A 6,583-nucleotide genomic window follows, 5' to 3' on the forward strand; every position below is an offset into this window, starting at 1 on the left:
CTTATTGTGCGAGGGGGGACCCAGGGGGAGCTGGGCACGAGCCGGTCTCCCCCTGGGTGTTTCGTGCAATGGAACGGCCACGCAGGTGAGGGAGGGGGTGATCAGGGAGGTGGGAGGCGCGCGAGGCGAGGTTACAAATAGAAGGCGGGCTAGGGCGGGAAGGAGGTTGTGCCCAGGGGAGCCGGGAGGAGGGGTTGCTGTTAATTTGTCCCACCCACCCTTCCCCCTTTTTTTTTTCTTTTTTATTTATCGTTTCTTGGGTTTTTGTATGGGCTTTGGCTCTTGCCAGGCCTGGGCTTCCTCTCGCCACGATTTTTTTTTGAAAATTCTTTGTATTGGCATTTTGAGGTTTAAACGTACATACAACGTGTGTCGCAGAGAGAGTTGTGGTACATAGGTATTAGAGTAGACCTTCATCAACATAGGGAGTACATCAATATCTTGTTCAGTGAGGATGTGGTCTGTGTTGTAGCAGAGCATTGCCAGAGAGGGGAACTGGGGGAGAACTGAACTAGGATGTGCCATGGGGTGTGTAGTGTTTGAGTGGGCGTACGCAATGGGTCCATTATTGCCTACTCGACAGTGCAGTTGCTGCTCGCTCAGGGGGAGGCGGGTGTGTGGAGTTATGTGGGGGGCCGTTGAGTGTGATAGAGTGACGAAGACGGACCCGACTGGTCCGGTGATGGCACAGGGAGTAGTGGTGGAAGATCCACTGTCTCGGGAGCCTGTATAGCAGAAGTTCCTCTCGCCACGATAAGACAGGTTTTTCAGTTTTTTCTAATTTCTTTCTGGTAGGCGGGTTTTTGGTTGGGGGTGGGCAGACTGGAGCGGGAGTGCCCATCCTCCAACGGGGGTGGGGGACTCGGTTACGGGGATTCGGAAATGAGAATGAGGGGGATCTAGCAACAGGAGTCATTTGTTAGGTTTCTGTTTGGGGGGATATATTGGGGGTTTTAGGCTTTCATAGATAGGTCAAGATAAATTGGGATTTTGTTTATTCACATGATGGAAATTGTGTTTCAGAGTAAAATATAATTTTTGGCACCTGTCTTAATAAAGTGGCCTTTTTTGCTAAACCAAGAAGTAGTGGATCGTGACTTATTGTGCGAACATGCCTCGTAGCATTGAGGCTTGTGCTGCGGCCCGAAAAATGTTTGTAAACATCCCTGCACTATGTGTCAGGCACCATGCAGTGCCTGCCACAGTGTGCAGGGATGTCTAGGGGGGCAGCACAGGTGCCCCCAGGGCCTATGGCAGAGGGCTAGGGGGGAACGGGGGCCCGCTAGGGGCTCCCAAAGTCACTTTCTGCCAGTTTTTTCATGGCTGATTAACAGGTATGAAACGACCGGCAGAAAGGGACATGTAATCATTAAGACGGTGCCTGAGCAGGCACAGCCACAATTGAAGGGACTGCAGACCGTCCAACGAGCTCCTTGAGCCCGTTGGATGCGTGGCGGACGGTCTCTCCGACCGCCCACCATGCACCTGCCATCCTAATTCGGTGGGCGGTCCTGCATGGGCGGATGGCGGTGGGACTGCCACCAATGGCCCGACGGTGGAGGTCCCACTGCCATCGTAATTGGGCCCTTAGTAACCACACGTGTGGACAGAGGCTACACGTGTGCCAAGTAATAGCAGTCTTGCACACATGCTTCAAGCAGCACGTCAGCTACACACAAACAGGACATTAAAAGGCAATAGAATGAAAAAGATTACATTGGGGGTTTAAAGCAGTGATGGGTGATTAAAGCAGTGACGGGGAGGGGGTGATCTGTCGCCAGGGCAGATACCGAGAGGGGTGAGGGAGCAAGCAGAACTGTGAAGGAGGAAGTGGGGGAAAGAGAAACCGCAACGAAGAGAAAAGCAAAGCCCGGTAGGGGTGATCTGTGGACGGCACAAGCACCAGGAGGTGCGAGGGAGCAAGCAACAACGGAAGGGAGGAGGTGGGGGGAACAAAAAGCAGAGACAATGTGAAAAGCAGTTAAGGGGAGGGAGTGATCTGTAGACGGGGAATGAGGGTGGGTGGGAGGAGACAGAGCTGGTGAAAGCACAAGCACTGTGTAGAGTTCTGAAAAAGAAAGAAAAAAAGTAGGTCCGAAAATGGTTGTAAAAACAGGAGCAGTAGATGTTTAAAAGTACTTAGTCCATTCTGGGGGCAGGGGGGGCTAAACACAAGAAGAGGCATGGCCTGCATGCCAGGGACAAATGGTGACAAACAATATGAGACAGACGATGGAGTGAGGAAATGGGAAGCCTGTGGGAGGGCTGATGCCTACAGATTAAACACGTCTCTTCGAGACAGAAACCTAAAAATGACCAGGAAAAATGTTGCAACTTCTGAGCACAGACAAAAACAGGACTTCAGAGGTAAAAGTACCAACCCGGGTTTTACGTCTGGTCACCGATAAGAGGTGTTGCAAAATCTTTGGAAATATGGGCCATGAAGTCCAGGCATCAATAAAATCCCTAGTACACTTTTTGGAGTTACCGCTGTAATAAGAGTATGTCCCACAAATCACCGGACCAAGTAAGGCTAAAGAAATGACCAGTAAAAACGTTGCAACTTCTGCACACATAGAAAAACATGACGGTGCAATGTTGAACGTTGGAAATATAAAAACGGAATTTGTAGGCAGCAGTGGCAAAATTAAACAATAGTAAGAACCAGGGTGGTGGATATTTTGAGACTTATGAGCAATACGGCTTTAAGGCAGTTCTTGGCAGTCATGGGTTGTGTGAACAGTGGGTACATGATGTTACTGTGAACTGGCAGCTAAACAGAGTTCTGATGGAAATTTTTTATTATATTCGAAGGCCTTACATAGACGCGCGCTTATGCTTGCCGAAGACGAAAACAAATAACAATATGTTGTAGAGTCATCTGCTCATTCCGAACGCGCTCTATCTCGTTCGCTCGTGATCCAAATAACTGCGCAGAGTTAAGCAAATCTTCTAATGTGTATGGAAAACGAAATCGAGGTGTTTTGAAAACATACAACAATTGAGTTCACCGAGTTAGGCAGCCAGACGCATTTTAATGCTGCGTAACCGTCGCAATTATTTTGTTTAAAAGGCACCTTTCAACACCTCACCTAGCCTCGGCCCATATCACCAGACCCGTGGGGTGATTTAGCCTCCGCACACAGGAAGAAAACAAGCCTCCCCTTCGGGTTTTCCCTCTACGTCAGTCCTGGGCGGTGCCTCGCGCAGCCGGCTGCGTGCCGCTGCTGAGTCGCTGTAAACAGGGCCTGCGTGACTCAGCACTGGCAGGTGGAGGCTAGGCTGTGGGCGCTTAGAGGCAGCCGGAAGAGCCGCGACCCCACTCTTGCAACCGTTTACCTCAAACATGCGTTCAATGTATGCGGCACCCTACACTGTGGCACAGTGGAAACCAACAGCTAAGCATAAATATAGTGTCGGTCCAGTGCTGGAAACGCACACCCGCTGATTCTTGGAAACTGGCTCCAGCGGCGTGGGCTATTAATACACTTTCCCGAGGAAATAGTTTCCTGGTTTCCCCGTTTCCTCGAAAAATATATATTAAACAGTTTCATTCTGGGCTAGTGGGTCAGAAGGCCGGCCCTCCTCCCCGTGACCTTAATCACGTTGTCTGACTGGTGATGGCGTGTGCTTTACTGCTGAGTTATATAAACCGCGGAAACTCGGGCGGTGGCGGGGAGTCGAAAGCGGCCGCGCCGCTGTGTGGCGCTTTCCTGAAATCGTTGTTGATCTTGTTCAACAGCAACCGTACCAGCCGCAGCCTCAGCCCTGCCTGTTCTTTACTAGTACAGAATGTTCTCTTCCCTGAACTGGGGCTGAACTTCTCCTACCCACTTGCTTTCAGGAACTGCGCAGATACATAGACGAGGGAGAAAGAGAAACAGAGCAGATTAAAAAAAACGAAACAGTTTGTCCCTTAGACTTGCGTGTTTGTGTTTCGACCTATAGTAACCTAAAAGGCAGGGTGCTCCGAGGAACACAATGCCATCGTGTTAATACATAATGGATTGATAGTTCTGTTTTTCTCCTCTAGTCGAATGTTCTCTCAGAACAATGATGTTTTTGCCAATTTTATATACCTTTTACCGTAAACCATCACTTATTCTTCACCAAACAAGGACGGTAACTAGGAGCTAATGTCTTGCGCGATCCATACTTTTCAAGGGCCGCCTGGCCCACAACTGTTCAACTTTTCACTGTCAACAGCCACAGCATGTGCTACCCTGTTGATGCCAGCACGGCAACGAGTGAGGTGCAAATGGACTTCAGTGACCATAAAAGAAACCATGGTGGTAGGACCCCCAAAGTGAGTAGTGACTTTTAAAAGTATTGGGGTAGGGTTCTGTAGTAAAAAAATGCCTCTGTGTGTGTGAAAGGTGCTCAGACAACATTTCATGAACGTCTGAGGGGAGTGCCAGTATAAAGAAGATAAAGACACACAATTGATGGACGGAATGCAGAACAAATCAAAACATTGACCCCCATATAAGAGATCTGGGTTAAAAACATCATTCTTTTGCTCACCATGCCATCCCAGTTTAGACCTGGCCATATGCAAATCAGTCTTGACCCTGTGCCTCATGGGAACAGTCCAGCCAGAACTGCAAAGCCAGGTCCTCCCTGGACCGGTCCTAGGCTGCTTGTTTCCGGTCCATAGAGGACCTGGCTTCGGCTTGCACCATATAATGTGCCAGTTAGTCATCGTTAATCTCTATTCCAGTGAACCCTGTTCTTCATCGTTACTGTCCTTAGTAATTAAGGGTAATTTGTGTTCATGAGACGGGTATTCAGGGTTGCACAAATATTTTTTTGTTCCTCCCCCCTTAGGTAGATATAGATGGTCGAGTACACAAACAATACCGGTTTTGGAGAGATCTCCAATTCATGGACAGTGGAGGATTGCTGTTGAGCAATAAGTGCATTAGCACCTCTTTCCACTTCCGTTTTTTGACCCTTATTAAGTGAACCAAGGTGCACTGGCTCCAGTATCATCAGAATATGAAGGCCAGCACATGGTTTACAAAGCTTCAATGAAGTAAGGGTTGTTTCAGCATCACAATGAGATCCTTCTGCTAGCAATCATCTGCAGAGACATCTTTCCTCATTATGAAAATACTTGTGGTTGACATTTCCAGCTCTATTGATTCCTGAACTAAACAATGTGTATCTAAACAATGGCTTCAGCTTACGGAATAAGACTTCTTAACACTGTGACCATTATCACAAGTTAGAAAGAAGGGATATCAGTCCTAAAAAGCGACCTGTTGGATTTGGTCCTCTCTATAGGGTCACTTTCAAACTTTTTTGGCTTTACACTCCTGTTTTTGGTTTGACTTTTAGGACTCTGCATTTTACCACTCCTAACCAGCGCTAATTTGCTTGTGCAGACTCATTAAAAACAAGGTAAAATTGGCTTACACGTGATTGGCATATTTAATTTACCTATAAGTCCCTAGTAATGTTGTATACCATATACCCAGCTCTGGTAAATTAAATACTGCTAGTGGGCCTGCAGCATTTATTGTGCCAACCACTTAAGTAGCCCCTTAAAGCATTGCCCAGGCCTGCCATTGCAGCCTGTATGCAATTTTAAACTGCTAGTTCAACTTGGAAGAATAAACCCTTTGCGAGGCCTAAAGCTCCCTTTTTATTGCATATAAGTCACCCCTAATGTAGGCGCTAAACAGCCCATGGGGCAGGGTGCATTATTTAAAAAGTTTGAAAAGTACTTTTAAGTTGTAAATGTCCTGGTAGTGAAACACTCCTAAATTTGTTTTCACTACTGTGAGGTCTGCTTTTGTGGGTAACTGGTTGACTGGGATGTGAGCTCTGGTCAAACTGCAACCACAATCCTAGTCAGGGTCAATGTCAAGGATCCTGCTGGCAAGGGCTTGTGATGCGAAGTCCGGTGTTGGGGCGATGCTCCAGTTCCAATGAGCTGCGATGTGGAGACTTCGGGTGACCTATGTGTATTAAAATGGAAGGTTTTGGCTTGTCAAAAGGTGTATTTTGACTGGTCAACAAGGCAGTATAAAACTGCACGCACAGGCTTTGCAATGGTACCCTGAGACATGTTTAAAGGGCTATTTAAGTGGGTGGCACAATCAGTGCTGCAGGCCCATTAGTAGCAATTAATTTACAGGCCCTGGACACATGTTGATGAAGCATGACACTATTTAGTGGGTGAGGGCAGCTTTAATACCATTGAGGGCTTCCCATGAATATTTATGTTTCCTCTTCCCTTTCTTTTGTGTGTTTGTGATTTTCTTACTTTAACCATTTTGTGCCTCTTCCTGCTTCTGGAATACACATCTGGGTTGGGTGACAGCTGGGTTTTGTGCCTTCCCTCCCGACTGTCACACACAAAGGGAGCTGAGATGTGCCACTCACACCCTGATGGCCCATCACCAGGCTGATGGGTCTTACTGAGGTAGAGTGGGACAGAGGAGCTGACACTTACACCTGAATAGGGCTGTGCCCGTCCCCACACAAAGGGTTGCATACCCTCTGCAGTGAGTCTGGAGCCAGGGCAGGATAGGGCAGGGTCTTGTGCACTACAAAGACCTTTCTTTGAAATCTCCCT

General features: G+C 47.8%; 1 long non-coding RNA gene across 2 annotated transcripts in view; it reads right to left on the reverse strand.

Annotated features, from left to right (window-relative positions):
- LOC146866011 (uncharacterized) overlaps positions 1–3,265 on the reverse strand; it is a 101,384-nt gene extending 98,119 nt beyond the window's left edge. The window contains exon 1 of one of the 2 annotated variants that reach the window (XR_014976747.1): positions 3,093–3,265. This is a non-coding gene — a long non-coding RNA (uncharacterized LOC146866011). The remainder of the gene's footprint in view (positions 1–3,092) is intronic. The other variant, XR_014976748.1, reaches the window with a different exon arrangement.
- Between the last annotated feature and the right edge of the window lie 3,318 nt (positions 3,266–6,583).

Source organism: Triturus cristatus, chromosome 2_1, assembly GCF_964204655.1.
Source record: "Triturus cristatus chromosome 2_1, aTriCri1.1, whole genome shotgun sequence".
NCBI classification, from domain to species: Eukaryota; Metazoa; Chordata; class Amphibia; order Caudata; family Salamandridae; genus Triturus; species Triturus cristatus.